Raw genomic sequence first — 15,806 nt, forward strand, 5'->3', positions numbered from 1 at the left:
TGTCAACCAATCATTGGGGTGTTTTTGTTTGACCCACACGAACACGACCAAAGACATGACTTGAAACAGGAACCAACTTTGCCACGATTCCTACAGTGGATTCAAATTAATGTAATATTTAAGGCTCTCTCTCACTAATTGATTATACAATGTACACAGATATGATTTCAGTTTGTGAGTGTGTGATATTGAGGTTGGAGACATTATAAAGAAAACCATTTATAAACAATGGCAACACTGCCAAGTTGATCTGAGCCTTGCTGTTGGAAAACCACATTAGTATCCGACTTTCGGCTGTCACAGATGCACCTCCTGTGAATTACCACCGCTCTTTTTAATGATGTCGAAACCCCACCTTCACAACTACCCAATTGAAAGCAGTGTATGCGTTGTTGTTTTTTGGCACGGGTAGTTAGGCACTCGCCTCTGCTTTGCAAGTTCCAAAGATGGACTCTCGCATCAGCTGTTCACTCTCTTTACATTTGTCAGCTATATTTTCAACTCCAAAACTCCTGAATTTTACATGACACAATCTCTGTCTGCCCAACTGAGTGGAGCCTTGTGTTTGTAAATCATCTTGGGATATTCCTAAATTAGGAATAAGGAGAGAAGTAATTTAGGATGCAGTTGGTGGTCCTGCAAGGACGCCTGCCTCTCTAATTGGCCCAAAAGGAATTGATGGCTGTCAAAGGGTTTAAATACTGTCTGAAACAGAGGACACCGACTGGACAAATGGCCTTTGTGTTGGCTTACATTCAAATTGACCATATAGAATGACTGGATGTGGGTTAGCATGTCCTTCTTTGGGACATATGATGGGCAACAGTCCTTGTTCTGCACAGAGCCACGAGGTCCAGACAAGAAGCAACTCCCCAGGGAATTATCAATGTTTTCAGTCGCAATTTGCTGTTACCTCATACAGAATAATGACTTCCAAGATATTGATAAAACGAAGCCTGGTTTATTCTAAGGCAACTTTAATACGGTAGCTAGTGTAAGCCTAAGACGAGCTCATGTCTAACTATGGTTCAGCTAAACGTCAGCATTCAGCCAGCATGTTTATGTGAGGATGCAGAAATTATTTTGTTTAGCTAGCTAGCTAGCTAGCTAGCTTGATAGCTAACATTACCTAGCTGTGTAACCTATATTATAATATGAGTGACACTGTATGATAACGTTACTGTGCTTTTATATTATATGGGAGGGGTAAACGTTCATTATTGATATGCTAACGTTACTTAATCATGAAGCATGTTGTTAGTTAGCTAGCTAGCAGGAGTTAGCTGTGTATTGTCAGCTAAGTTAATGTGTACGGACGAGGAAATAAACCATTTAATTGTCTACACATGCTTGTGGATTGTTGCAGTATTCAAGCGTGTAATATGGTTTGGTTGCATTATTCAACATTGTAATATGTTTTAGAAGAAAAGTTAAATTGTTACACTGAACAAAAATATAAATGCAACATGCAACAATTTCAAAGATTTTACTGAGCTACAGTTCATATAGGAAATCAGTCAATTCAAATAAATAAATTAGGCCCTAATCTATGGACTTCACATGACTGGGAATACAGATATGCATCTGTTGGTCAATAGATACCTTTGAAAAAAAAGCTAGGGGCGTGGATTTAAAAAACAGTCAGTATCTGGTGTGACCACCATTTCCCTCATGCAGCGCGACACATCTCCATCGCAATAGAGTTGTTCAGGCTGTTGATTGTGGCCTGTGGAATGGTGTCCCACTCCTCTTCAATGGCTGTGCAAAGTTGCTGGATATTGGAGGGAACTCGAACACACTGTCACACACGTCGATCCAGAGCATCCCAAACATGCTCAATGGGTGACATGTCTGATGAGTATGCAGGCCATGGAAGAACTGGGACATTTTCAGCTTCCAGGAATTGTGTACAGATCCTTGCGACATGGGGCCATGCATTATCATGCTGAAATATGAGGTGATGGCGGCGGATGAATGGCACGACAATGGGCCTCAGGATCTCGTCACGCTATCTCTGTGCATTCAAATTGCCATCGATATGTGTTTGTTGTCCTTAGCTTATTCCTGCCCATACCATAACCCCACCGCCACCATGGGGCACTCTGTTGACACAATGTTGACATCAACAAACCGCTCGCCCCCACGACGCCACTGTCTGCCATCAGCCTGGTACAGTTGAAACCGGGATTCATCCATGAATAGCACACTTCTCCAGCATGCCAGTGTCCATTGAAGGTGAGCATTGGCCCACTGAAGTCGGTTACGACGCCAAACTGCAGTCAGGTCAAGACCCTGGTGAGGACAATGAGCACGCAGATGAGCTTCCCTGAGACAGTTTCTGACAGTTTGTGCGGAAATTATTTGGTTGTGCAAGCCCACCATAGTGGGAATATGGCTTATCAAATAGACAGTCCTCTGAGGATAACCAGGAGAGGGAGGGAAAGTATGGTTTCATTAGGGTTCAGTCAGTCTACTAATGAAGCATCTACATACAGCTGTACAGACTCAAGCAGAGAAAACGGAAGGAAGCAATCCCTTTACTGAATGGCTGTAAGGGAAATTCACATCTCCCCACTGAGTACAATGTAACCACTGCCAAGGTCAGTAAGAACCATATTCCCATGGGTGACAATTAATAATGCCATGGAAATCATAATGTATTATTCAAGTAAAGTAGCCAAACGCCTGTAATAACAGCTTCTTCTGGGAAGCATCTTTTGGGTTATTAGTGTGTGTGTGTGTGTGTGTGTGTGTGTGTGTGTGTGTGTGTGTGTGTGTGTGTGTGTGTGTGTGTGTGTGTGTGTGTGTGTGTGTGTGTGTGTGTGTGTGTGTGTGTGTGTGTGTGTAAGGAATATTTACTTAGAGGAGCACATTCATATGTCAGTACATTGCTTTACCTGAGGGAAAATCCGGAAAAACAAGGGATCCACGTAAGGCAATTGGAGTGGATATAATAGCTTATAGAAGTCCCATTCACACAGCGAAGAGGCAGGAGAGCCCTCCAATACCATTTTGAGACACAAGCGTAAAGCCCATTTTACAAGCAATAACATGTGAGTAGACACTGCTGTCAAAGAAGATCCTCACACCCTACTGAAAGTGTTGCAGAGATCCGAGTAGATCCAAGTAGATTACTGCATCTACAAAAAGCTAAAGTTGAAGGAGAACTTTAAATTATAGCATTAATTAATATTTCACCCCCGCTTGATCCATTATGTAATTTTGCTACATACTGTATGTCAATCTTCAACTAGTCATTGATTGGATGACTACAGAGAGATGTGAAAGACTATTACAGACAACTATCAGTTTCCATAGAACCTAGTCTGATAAAGTTAAACCACACTAACTAATTAGTGTCCTTGTTGTATATATTTTACGGTTATTGTGTGTTTACAGTAATTTGAATAACAGTCAACAAGAAAAAAGTGACTGAAGAAAAAGTATTCACATCATGCTTCATGTGCATGCAGATGAAAATCCCTTTTATACTGGGTTGTAGGCTGATGGGTACTGTTCTTATTACAAACACAGTCTATTTGAAGGTACTAAAATCATTCCATGAAGGATCTCCTATATTGATCTTTTGTTGCAAGACAAAACAATTGTTTGTTTTGCGTCAAAAAACCTAGTGAGGTGAACATGAGACTAGCCAGCCACTAAATTTAGCTCTGTTCCTGTACAACACATTGCGGATGGGCAATGCGTCTATACTCCCCCCCACCCCCCCGCCCTCCCCCCTCACATGTGATGCTGCTGGTTGCGTTCTAAAGGCACAGCACTGTACCATGACGCTTATGTAGGACTTGGTATCCAAGGCAACAAACAACAGAACAGAATGGTCAGATTAGGCAGTGAAGCGTGAAGAAGAAGAGGGAAAAAGATCTCAGACTCATAACCAATAAGTCAGAAGCTAGAACACAAGGTGAAGAGGGACCTAAGTCTTTCCTCTTCCATCCTGTCTACAGCAGATCAAACAGGTAAGAGGAGAAGAGCTATCTCGCCGTTCTCACCAGTGATTTCATGTAGTTTTCCAATTACCTTGCAGTTCTGTTGTGGAATCTGTTGTCCTAGGTGCTGATGGTAATGATCAGTATGGCTGGGAATTGCCAAGGACCTTATGATACGATATTATCACGATACTTAGGTGCCGATACAATATGTATTGCGATTCAATACTGTGATTTTATTGCGATTCGATGTTCCGAACATATTACTCACCATATGTCTGCTGCAGAGGGACAAGAGAGAGCCATGAGAAAACGAGTTTTGATCAGTCATGGAAATAAAAGTGCTGAAAACAAATTGGCTCCTTATTAAAAAAGAAGATGGAGAACAAGCTATGAAGGAAAAATACCGGAGTTTTGGTGCAGGTACAGCCAACTAGCGCAAAAATAATATTGCGATATTGTCAAGATGATACGATATGATATATATCATCAAAAAGAATATCCGATATGTAACTGTATCGATTTTCCCCCCCATCACTAACATTCAGGGGTGAAAGTAGATTTGATTTCTTACAGGTATGGGACTCCCTATGTGTCACATAGATACAAACAATTAAAGCGTATAGTTGTAATCATAGAATTACATCTAGAATCCCTATTAATTACATATGATCTCTGTGTGCCTATTAGACCTAGTAAAATGTGTCATATGACTTTTAACATGTATTATCTTTTAATGTGGCATAAACACAACCAGTCATGATGTTTTCATCTGATTGTCAATCATTTCAAAAAAGCGCTCCTGTAGGCTACCTGCGCACGTTCGTCCACTCACCAAATAATTCCAGCATCCAAACAATTTGATGAATGGAAGGAGACATCTGTTACAAAACACCTAAACATGTATTGTAATGACACTTGTAGCCTGAATTTATGCGTCCATCGCTGTCCGCACGCGTCTCGGTATCGGCCACTCATCTCCACCTTGGCAAAATGTCAGTGTTCTCATAGAACCACACCGCAATTTGGAGAGTACGTATACCATCCAGTTTCAAGTCAATTCGCTCATATTTCACAAGGCTGACAGGCGGTAAAGTTAAATAATGGTGTAATAGCCAACAGTTTTCTTGGCATTTTGTGTTTAATTATTGTGATAGGCTCATTTTTTACCGGTACGGCGTAACCCCACTATTTATTTTTCCGGGATGCCGTACTAGACCGTACTGGCTAACTTTCACCCCTGGTAACAATCTATGTTTGTGTTTTATCTGTTTTACACTAAATCTAGTGTGTATTGAGGTTGATTTAATCAAATTCCTCTAAGCGGGGATAATACACAGCGATGGTCTTACCGTTCTGAAAGGCAATGTCTGGTTCCTAGCTTGGGGTTGTGCATGACCATCTCCCCTCTGTAACCAGCGCTTCATAAGCCTTAACCTTTGTGGGCCCCAGGTTGAGCCAGGGATCAGGCGCCAGAGTCATGCCTGTGTCAGACCTGGGAGACTGGGGAAAATGATTTATCTGGTTATTGTATGGTACTTACAGTATATATGAGACAGTATGAGATGAGCTACTGAAAAGGCCAGTCAAGGATGGACACTGACAGTACATCACCCAATTGTACAGTTCATGACGCCTTAATACTCCATCACAATATCTGCGGTGAAAGATTTGAAGTATCTGTAGCTCCCAAGCCATTACTCTCAGATAAAGACTGGCCGTGTCCGAATACCCATACTAGCGTACTACATATTTAAATTGCATACTATGTACTCATCGTCACATACTATTTAGCATGTACCGTTTAGTGAAAATGATGCAGTATGCCACGGCCACAACGCAGTAGTGGCTCCTGACTGGCTGAGTAGGTGGGGCGGGGTCGAGTGCGGGTGGATTTTTCCAAAACAGACAAGCATCGCATTAACCAGTCTGATAATAGCTCATTTTCAATTCAATGAATTTCTCTAAACTCTGAATTGAATAGAAATTGAGTTATAGGCCTACTCAGGGTGTTTATAGGCAGACTACCACATTATACCTACAGTGGGGGAAAAAAGTATTTAGTCAGCCACCAATTGTGCAAGTTCTCCCACTTAAAAAGATGAGAGAGGCCTGTAATTTTCATCATAGGTACACGTCAACTATGACAGACAAATCCAGAAAATCACATTGTAGGATTTTTTATGAATTTATTTGCAAATTATGGTGGAAAATAAGTATTTGGTCACCTACAAACAAGCAAGATTTCTGGCTCTCACAGACCTGTAACTTCTTCTTTAAGAGGCTCATCTGTCCTCCACTAGTTACCTGTATTAATGGCACCTGTTTGAACTTGTTATCAGTATAAAAGACACCTGTCCACAACCTCAAACAGTCACACTCCAAACTCCACTATGGCCAAGACCAAAGAGCTGTCAAAGGACACCAGAAACAAAATTGTAGACCTGCACCAGGCTGGGAAGACTGAATCTGCAATAGGTAAGCAGCTTGGTTTGAAGAAATCAACTGTGGGAGCAATTATTAGGAAATGGAAGACATACAAGACCACTGATAATCTCCCTCGATCTGGGGTTCCATGCAAGATCTCACCCCGTGGGGTCAACATGATCACAAGAACGGTGAGCAAAAATCCCAGAACCACACGGGGGGACCTAGTGAATGACCTGCAGAGAGCTGGGACCAAAGTAACAAAGCCTACCATCAGTAACACACTACGCCGCCAGGGACTCAAATCCTGCAGTGCCAGACGTGTCCCCCTGCTAAAGCCAGTACATGTCCAGGCCCGTCTGAAGTTTGCTAGAGTGCATTTGGTTGATCCAGAAGAGAATTGGGAGAATGTCATATGGTCAGATGAAACCAAAATAGAACTTTTTGGTAAAAACTCAACTCGTCGTGTTTGGAGGACAAAGAATGCTGAGTTGCATCCAAAGAACACCATACCTACTGTGAAGCATGGGGGTGGAAACATCATGCTTTGGGGCTGTTTTTCTGCAAAGGGACCAGGACGACTGATCCGTGTAAAGGAAAGAATGAATGGGGACATGTATCGTGAGATTTTGTGTGAAAACCTCCTTCCATCAGCAAGGGCATTGAAGATGAAACGTGGCTGGGTCTTTCAGCATGACAATGATCCCAAACACACCGCCCGGGCAACGAAGGAGTGGCTTCGTAAGAAGCATTTCAAGGTCCTGGAGTGGCCTAGCCAGTCTCCAGATCTCAACCCATTAGAAAATCTTTGGAGGGAGTTGAAAGTCTGTGTTGCCCAGTGACAGCCACAAAACATCACTGCTCTAGAGGAGATCTGCATGGAGGAATGGGCCAAAATACCAGCAACAGTGTGTGAAAACCTTGTGAAGACTTACAGAAAACGTTTGACCTGTGTCATTGCCAACAAAGGGTATATAACAAAGTATTGAGAAACTTTTGTTATTGACCAAATACTTATTTTCCACCATAATTTGCAAATAAATTCATTAAAAATCCTACAAAGTGATTTTCTGGAAAAAATTTTCTCATTTTGTCTGTCATAGTTGACGTGTACCTATGATGAAAATTACAGGCCTCTCTCATATTTTTAAGTGGGAGAACTTGCACAATTGGTGGCTTACTAAATACTTTTTTCCCCCACTGTATATATACTGTAGGCCATATCATCTATCTATCCTATTTAAAAAGTACTGAAGTCAGAAACAGATAATTCAGTTCCATTTCAACAAATGTATTAGTGAAACCAAAGTGCTGTGTCATACAGTACCAGTCAAAAGTTTGGACACACCTACTCATTCAAGGGTTTTTCTTTATTTTTACTATTTTATACATTGTAGAATAATAGTGAAGACATCAAAACTATGAAATAACACATATGGAATCATGTGGTAACCAAAAAAGTGTTAAACAAATCAAAATATATTTTATATTTGAGATTCTTCGAATAGCCACCCTTTGCCTTGATGACAGCTTTGCACACTCTTTGCATTCTCTTAACCAGCTTCAGCTGGAATGCTTTTCCAACAGTCTTGAAGGAGTTCCCACATATGCTTAGCACTTGTTGGCTGCTTTTCCATCACTCTGCCTTCCAACTCATCCCAAACCATCTCAATTGGGTTGAGGTCGGGGGATTGTGGAGGCCAGGCCATCTGATGAAGCACTCCATCACTTTCCTTCTTGGTAAAATAGCCCTTACATAGCCTGGAGGTGTGTTGGGTCATTGTCCTGTTGAAAAACAAATGATAGTCCCTCTAAGCCCAAACCAGATGCGATGGCGTATCGCTGCATAATGCTGTGGTAGCCATGCTGGTTAAGTGTGTCTTGATTTCTAAATAAATCACAGACAGTGTCACCAGCAAAGCACCCCCACACCATAACACCTCCTCCATGCTTTACAGTGGGAACTACACATGCCAAGATCATCCGTTCACCCACGCCGCGTCTCACAAAGACACGGCGGTTGGAACCAAAAATCTCACATTTGGACTCCAGACCAAAGGACAAAGATCCACCGGTCTAATGTTCATTACTCGTGTTTCTTGGCCCAAACAAGTCTCTTCATCTTATTGGTGTCCTTTAGTAGTGGTTTCTTTGCAGCAATTAGACCATGAAGGCCTGATTCATACAGTCTCCTCTGAACAGTTGATGTTGAGATGTTTCTGTTTCTTTCTATGTGAAGCATTTATTTGGGCTGCAATTTCTGAGGCTGGTAACTCTAATGAACTTATCCTCTGAAGCAGAGGTAACTCTGGGTCTTCCATTCCTGTGGCGGTCCTCATGAAAGCCAGTTTCATAGTGCATGATGGTTTTTGCGAATGCACTTGAAGAAACTTCATGTTCTTGAAATTCATGTCTTAAAGTAATGATGGACTGTCGTTTCTCTTTGCTTATTTGAGTTGTTCTTGCTATAATATGGACTTGGTCTTTTACCAAATAGGCCTATCTTCTGTATACCCCCTTAACTTGTCACAACACAACTGATTGGCTCAAACGCATTAAGAGGGCAGACCTGTTCATTGAAGTTTACATCAAATGCATTCCAGGTGACTACCTCATGAAGCTGGTTGAGAGAATGCCAAGAGTGTGCAAAGCTGTCATCAAGGCAAAGGGTGACTATTTCAAGAATCTCAAATATAACATTTATTTTGATTTGTTTTTGGTTAATGGATTTTGGGGGGGGGGTTTATCATTTCATTTACACAACATGCTTACCACTTTGAAGATGCAAAATATTTTTTTGCATTATACAATAAATAAGACAAAAAAACTGAAAACTTGAGCGTTCATAACTATTCACCCCCCCAAAGTGAATACTTTGTAGAGCCACCTTTTGCAGCAATTACAGCTGCAAGTCTCTTGGGGTATGTCTCTATAAGCTTGGCACATCTAGCCACTGGGATTTTTGCCCATTCTTCAAGGCAAAACTGCTCCAGCTCCTTCAAGTTGGATGGGTTCCGCTGGTGTACAGCAATCTTTAAGTCATACCACAGATTCTCAATTGGATTGAGGTCTGGGCTTTTACTAGGCCATTCCAAGACATTTAAGTGTTTCCCCTTAAACCACTCAAGTGTTGCTTTGGCAGTATGCTTAGGGTCGTTGTTCTGCTGGAAGGTGAACCTCGGTCCCAGTCTCACATTTCGGGAAGAATGAAACAGGTTTCCCTCAAGAATTTCCCTGCATTTAGCACCATCCATCATTCCTTCAATTCTGACCAGTTTCCCAGTCCCTGCTGATGAAAAACATCCCCACAGCATGATGCTGCCACCACCATGCTTCCTGTGGGGATGGGGTTCTCGGGGTGATGAGAGGTGTTGGGTTTCCGCCAGACATAGCGTTTTCCTTGATGGCCAAAAAGCTAAATTTTTGTCTCATCTTCCATATGTTTGGGGAGTCTCCCACATGCCTTTTGGCGAACACCAAACGTGTTTGCTTATTTTTTCTTTAAGCAATGGCTTTTTTCTGGCCACTCTTCCATAAAGCCCAGCTCTGTGGAGTGTACAGCTTAAAGTGGTCCTATGGACAGATACTCCAATCTCTGCTGTGGAGCTTTGCAGCTCCTTCAGGGTTATCTTTGGTCTCTTTGTTGCCTCTCTGATTAATGCCCTCCTTGCCTGGTCCGTGAGTTTTGGTGGGCGGCCCTCTCTTGGCAGGTTTGTTGTGGTGCCATATTTTTTCAATTTTTTTATTTGGATTTAATGGTGCTCCGTGGGATGTTCAAAGTTTTATAACCCAACCCTGATCTGTATGTCACGATCGTCGGTGAGAGAGGACCAAGGCGCAGCGTTGAAGGTGAACATATCCTTTTATTTTTACTGATCACACGATCAAAACAATAAACGATAACGTGACATCTACGGTTTAAACACAAACCGAAATGAACAAGAAACCACAAACACAAAGTGCAAGACAGACAGTTAAATATGGCTCCCAATCAGAGACACCCAGCTGACACTCGTTGCCTCTGATTGGGAGTCACTCAGACCAACATAGAAAAATAAACATAGACTTACACACCCTGGCTCAACATAACATAGTCCCCAGAGCCAGGGCGTGACAGTACCCCCCCCCCCAAAGGCGCGGACTCCGACCGCGCCAAACAACCACAACAGGGGAGGGACCGGGTGGGCACTCCGCCTCGGCGGCGGATCCGGCTCCGGACATGACCCAGGCACGGGTTGTGCTGGACTGACGACGCGCACCCCTGGCTTGGTGCGTGGAGGAGGAACGGGCCTTACCAGGCTGACGACGCACACCGTAGGCTTGGTGCGTGGAGCAGGGACAGACCGGACTGGGCTGACGAAGCACACCCCTGACTTGGTGCGGGGAGCAGGAATGAGCCGGACCGGGCTGACGACGCTCACCACTGACTTGGTGCGGGGAGCTTGGATGGGCCGGACTGGGCTGGCAACGCGCACCACCAACTTGGTGCGGAGAGCAGGAACGGGCCGGACAGGGCTGACGAAACGCACCACAGACTTGGTGCGGGGAGCAGGAATGGGCCGGACTGGGCTGGCGACGCGCACCACAGACTTGGTGCGGAGAGCAGGAACGGGCCGGACAGGGCTGGTGACGCGCACCACAGACTTGGTGCGGGGAGCAGGAATGAGCCGGACCGGGCTGACGACGCGCACCACTGACTTGGTGCGGGGAGCTTGGATGAGCCGGACTGGGCTGGCGACGCGCACCACAGACTTGGTGGGAGTGGCAGGAACAGGCCGGCCCGTACTGGGAACACACACCACTGGCCCTACGTGGGGATCAGGAACAGGCCGGACCGGACTGGCAACACACGCCAGTACCTCTCGCCGTGCCTCTACAACCTCCTTCCCCCTGGTGACCAGTGACTCCCGTAACCTGGCGTCCTCCTCTGCCAATCCGCTGGGCCGCTCTGCCTCGGTCTCCTGCTGGCCCGACGTCGTGAGCCCCCCCCTAAAAATTTTCTGGGGGTCTCTCCTCCCCGTGGGCCAGGCCTCCATCATTCTCGCCAGACTCTCACCCCACTGCTCCAAAGTCCAACCTCTCTCCTCTTCTCTTGGCTTGGCCCAGTCGAGACTCCTACTCCACTGCTCCCAAGTCCATCCTCTCTCTTCTTCACGCTGCTTGGTCCTGTTATGGTGGTTTCTTCTGTCACGATCGTCGGTGAGAGAGGACCAAGGCGCAGCGTTGAAGGTGAACATATCCTTTTATTTTTACTGATCACACGATCAAAACAATAAACGATAACGTGACGTCTACGGTTTAAACACAAACCGAAATGAACAAGAAACCACAAACACAAAGTGCAAGACAGACAGTTAAATATGGCTCCCAATCAGAGACACCCAGCTGACACTCGTTGCCTCTGATTGGGAGTCACTCAGACCAACATAGAAAAATAAACATAGACTTACACACCCTGGCTCAACATAACATAGTCCCCAGAGCCAGGGCGTGACACTGTACTTCTCCACAACTTTGTCCCTGACCTGTTTGGAGAGCTCCTTGGTGGTGTTGCAGACTCTGGGGCCTTTCAGAACAGGTGTAGATATACTGAGATCATGGGACAGATCATGCGACACTTAGATTGCACACAGGTGGACTTTATTTAACTAATTATGTGACTTCTGAAGGTAATTTGTTGCACCAGAGCTTATTTAGGGGCTTCATAGCAAAGGGGGTGAATACATATGCACACACCCCTTTTCCGTTATTTATTTTTTAGAATCTTTTGAAACAAGTTATTTTTTTCATTTCACTTCACCATTTTGGACTACTTTGTGTATGTCCATTACATGAAATCCAAATAAAAATCCATTTAAATTACAGGTTGTAATGCAACAAAAACGCCAAGGCGGATGAAAAGTAAAAGAAAACCCTTGAATGAGTAGGTGTGTCCAGACTTTTGACTGTTAGTGTATATAAATTAAATCAAATAGCCATAAGTGTTCAAATGTTCAAATCAAAAGGCTATTGCACAGAAAAACGTGGACAGTCGGGTGCATTACAAATTCAGAACTGCTGGACAGCAACATAATAAACTAAAGCACTGATAATTGGGAACGAGATCAGAATGACTGCTAAGGCTTGATCCATAAATTCAATTATCCTAGCCTACAAAACTAAAACAATCCATGTGTTCATGTCAAAAGGCCTGATTAACATGACATCAATAATGCAGCCACATCTCGAGTCCCCGGTACCGACACATTCAGAAAAAAAACAATTTGTTTAGTATTTAGTTTAAAAGCTCTGACGAAGGCCAAGAGAACAATAAATACTTTTCAATGAGAAAACAGAAATCCACTTTTTCAAAAATACTTTTCAAAGATGCAATATTCGTGATATTTTTAAGTAGAACAAAATCTATTTAGCCTACATTTGAACACCACCGCAGAAGCTTTGCTATTCTGCATCTTCCCAATTAAGTAGCCTAGTTTTGTTGTTTGGCTACTTGAAGAGAACTAGGTCCTGTCACTCACAGCCCACCCCTTCCAATCTACTAGATGAAGAGCCAAAATGAGTATAACATCCTGGCATTTAAACCATACTCAATTTTTTTGAAAATGTGCATACTATAAAACATATTTTCGTATACTGAAAATGCGTCATGGGCTATTGCGTTGTTTCCTGCTATTCGTTGATTTCGGTAGCGCATCCCCAAATCTAATGAATCAGTTGTTGTCAAAGCCAAAATTAGTATGACATCCGGGCATTTAAAGTATACCCGAAGGAATTTTAATCCGAGTAAGGAGATTGCATGTAAACTCATGCTAAAACAACCAATGGACTACTATACAGCATGTGTATTGCAACTTATGTTGATTATTTGATGATAAATCTGGTATATACATTTGTTTATGTTGTAGTTTGGTGATTTTTGCACCCTGAATTATAGTCCTAAACAGACTATGGTCCAGACAGTTGATAATACCGTAAGGCAGATTCTTTGAAGGACTATAGGTTTCCATCCAATTGGCGAATATTCTAAAATCTTCATAAAAACAACATGCGCATTTTCCCACCAGAGATGTGTTTGCATCAAATTGACTTGTTGCAGATAAAAAGCTGTGTGTGATGACATAAGTGCACATAAAATAATTTGTAGTGCACATAAAAATAACTTGCATAGAACCCCGAGTTGATTATCCCTTTTATACCATGGCTATATTTTAACACATTTGCTGGTAGAAATGTGTTCAACATCCACTGAAGTAGCTAGCAACTTTACTAGATAGCTACAGTAGTTACCTTGGTAAACAAACAAACAGATTTGCTAGTTTAGCTAACCAAACCATCAGTCCTAGTTGAAATTATGAAAATCGAATTCAACAATGCCAATAATGTTTTAAATTCGACTTTTGCTTTCAAAAGCAGCTCAAACATAGAACTATAGCCATTGAATTCTACCGTGCAGATATACTGTGCGTTATAGGGAAATGATGCACACGCTAGAATGCCCTTCAAGCCAATCAGAAACGAGTATTCAACAATGCCAAGGTCCAATTGTATTTGTCAAATGGCAGCCAAGTATCGATCATCATGTCACCAGAATAAGACCCTCTATATTTATTGGAAAGGAGCATCAGACTCATCACAGTGCACTTTCGCCACCCTGTGAAGTTCATCGTAACTTATTTCATCTGTAGCCTAATAAACTGTGTGCTTTCCCGAGTTGTAGTGGGAGGGCCAAACAACATATAATCGCGTGACTCCAAGTTAACTTCGATATGATGGTTATTGTATCAATATTTGCGTAAAGATGTTTCCACTGCCATTGCTCGCATAATTACATTTACAGACACAAAGATCCCACCTTTTGATTTGTCGACGTTTGGAAAGTTTACCGACAAATTAACTGTATCCATCAGGCCTGTCATGACATTTTTTTATCCAACATGTACTTTACTTGCATAAATATATTGGATGAAAACCTGGTTAGTGTGTAACTTGTTTGTCTCAGCAGTGTTGTGACGAGACTTTTTGCATATTCATGGTTTAGGGTTAGCACAGAGGCTCAGACAATACAGCGAAGAATGATGAATGTTTATGCATTATGCTAAGCAGTATTTGTATTAGCTAGTATCACCACTGATTGATGCTGTGTCTCGCAATTGTTTTGTTTGCTGAAACTGAATTGGATTATTGCTTTGCTTAGAAAACAAAATAATTGAATAAAAAGCAAACAAATGTCCTCTTATTCAGACATTAAACCATTTTTAAAAGTGACCCCTGAGCCAACACTTCACTATTTGAACAAGAGCTGGATAGCAAAACCATAATGTGATTGTAGAACAAAGTGTCACCAGGTGGAATGTCTTTATGAAGCAGTTATATAAGCTCATTTGGTGTGTGTGTGTGCGCGTGTGTGTATGTGTCTATCAGAGTATGCTTGTGTTACACCCCCTGCGCCCCCCCCTGCCGGCTCTCCCCACAGTTTGGGAACCACTGGGTTAGAGACAGCCAGGCAGGCAGCCGTTGTGGGGGCCGTTCCCCCAGGATCCATGCTTGAGAAGAGGTCTCAGCATGTGGAGAGTGGCAGGCTGTACTTTGGACTTCAAACTACTAACAAATCTGTGTTTTAACATACAGTACCAGGGAGTGATGCTGAGCTCTGCAGCTTTCAGATGGAAGAGAAAGGAGGTGTGCATACTGTATACAGGATGAATTCTGTAGGCTGTATACACCCAAATGTACACAGAACATGTTTAGCTACGAAATACATATGTTTCAAACGTATATCTGCATTATTCCATGTTGTTCAGTGAGCATGTGTCTTTGGCTATATGCTCTTACACCTACCTGTCTCTTCCCTTGATTTCTAGAAGACTGTCTGCAAAAATTACTCCTCAGATAGTGGATTGTGAACATGAACATTCTCCTTTCCCCCTTATGTTCCCCCTATAGTGTCCTATATAGTGCTGAATCACTCCCTGGAAGGGGAGTGATTCAAACGGTGTAAACGATCCCTCTTGCCTGCCAGTCAGAATGGTGTTACTACAGACCCCTGTGGGACTCCCTACACCCCTATCGGCTCCAACCTCCACTGTTCCCAGTTAACCAGGCACTCCCCACAACCAGCCTGGTCCTCCTGGTTTCCCTGTCTCCTGGCCATGCATTATTCCCTGTGATGATGATGTGTTGATTATGTGGAAGTGGGGTTTAGAGATAATTAGCTAGGTGTTCAAAACTCATTATGGAAGAACAGCATGTGTCGTCCCAGCAGGACTTGGTTGGCACTGGACTCTTGCCTCCAGGTTCAATAGTAGCTGATAAAGGAGAGGAGATTTGGTGTGAGAGAGGAGCATGTGTGCCAGCAGATATGTCTGCTATCACTGTACAATATCAGAATGTAGCTGGGCACTGCTTCAGGTTGAAAAACAGGGTCTTTGC

General features: G+C 43.1%; 1 protein-coding gene across 1 annotated transcript in view; it reads left to right on the forward strand.

Moving 5' to 3' along the window:
• Positions 1–3,792: 3,792 nt before the first annotated feature.
• Positions 3,793–15,806, forward strand: part of LOC121578723 (caM kinase-like vesicle-associated protein) — a 41,720-nt gene continuing 29,706 nt past the window's right edge. The window contains exon 1 of the mRNA XM_041893109.2: positions 3,793–3,980. The gene's annotated coding sequence lies outside the window, so the exon portion shown is untranslated. The remainder of the gene's footprint in view (positions 3,981–15,806) is intronic.

Source organism: Coregonus clupeaformis, chromosome 12 (genome assembly GCF_020615455.1).
Source record: "Coregonus clupeaformis isolate EN_2021a chromosome 12, ASM2061545v1, whole genome shotgun sequence".
NCBI classification, from domain to species: domain Eukaryota; kingdom Metazoa; phylum Chordata; class Actinopteri; order Salmoniformes; family Salmonidae; genus Coregonus; species Coregonus clupeaformis.